The sequence below is a fragment of the Arachis ipaensis genome, chromosome B04 (assembly GCF_000816755.2).
Source record: "Arachis ipaensis cultivar K30076 chromosome B04, Araip1.1, whole genome shotgun sequence".
In the NCBI taxonomy this organism is placed as follows: domain Eukaryota; kingdom Viridiplantae; phylum Streptophyta; class Magnoliopsida; order Fabales; family Fabaceae; genus Arachis; species Arachis ipaensis.
Window position 1 is genome coordinate 127,171,486 of NC_029788.2, and position 1,314 is coordinate 127,172,799.

A 1,314-nucleotide genomic window follows, 5' to 3' on the forward strand; every position below is an offset into this window, starting at 1 on the left:
TTGATTTTAATATAAACGAAACTGTAAAACTGAGTTAATTTAATAAAATAACAATTATATTGTACCGGAAAAATACTATATGTATCACTTAGCTTTGATTTTGTTTCTTATATTCTAATACACCTTTTATTTTTAGTGTTAAAATTAATTAAGGTTCAAAATTTTTTAAAGCGAGAGAATTGGTAAAATGAGAAAGTATAGAGTTAATCAATTTTAAATTAATATAATGGAACTTAGATATGATTGAAGTTACAAAATTAATGATGACTAATTTTTTACTTTATTATTTTACTATCTTTTTTATTTTAGAGGATCTAAATTTTAAAAATTAAGAATTTGATTTTAATACACCGTTAATATAAAACAATTTTACATGTGTATTTAATTACGTAATTATTTTTTATGTTAATCACATGAATAGTTATTCGAAAGAACTAATATAATTGAACGATTGTATAAAACAAGTGATAGTACATTAAAATTAAATTTTTTAAATTAAAAATAATTTATATGAAATAAGTAAAGATAAAATTCCATATGTTGCTCACCTTCCTTCTGATATTTTTATTTCTGTGTTTTTTTAGGTTAGATGGATTGGATCAATTATTCTTTTTTGGACAACCAATATTGGGCTTTTTTGGTAGTTAACCAATATTGGGCTTTGATTGAGAAAAGGAGGAGGTCGAGATTTGCTTTGTAAAGCTTCATCATAATTTGATCTCCAATCCAATCCATTTGGATGTTTCTTGTATATAGACGAATTTGGTTTGTTGACCAAAAACTAAAAGGTCAAATTTCGCCTTAGACCACAAAAGAGGAAATCGTTTAGCTAGAATGTCCGGCCCAAATGTATTGTCTTTTTTAATTGTGTATTTGATATTTTGATTTGTGTTTTTATTTTTTATTTTATAAATTAAAAGTAAAAATACAAAAAAGACACAAATTAAATGCATTCTAAAATCTCTCTCGTCTTTCTTTAATGTTCTATTTTATGAGACAAGAGCACTGAATTTTTCGCACACTGTCACGTCATTTTCTGTTATGTTAGTTAAATTAAATATGAAATTACGCAAGAGATGGTACATTGCATGTACAATGAATGTGAGTTTTACATGTGTGGACTTATTCTGCCTCCTGTCATAAATTATCAATTGAATTGATGCATGCTACTTCTGTACTTCAAGTCTACTGGAGACAAATCAACTAGTTTGACGAAAGGTTTAGGTACCAAATAATATAAAGAGTAAATTCACAAATAAAATTTTAAAGATTTATATTTTAAATAAATTAATTAAAAATATTTTTTAAGATAAT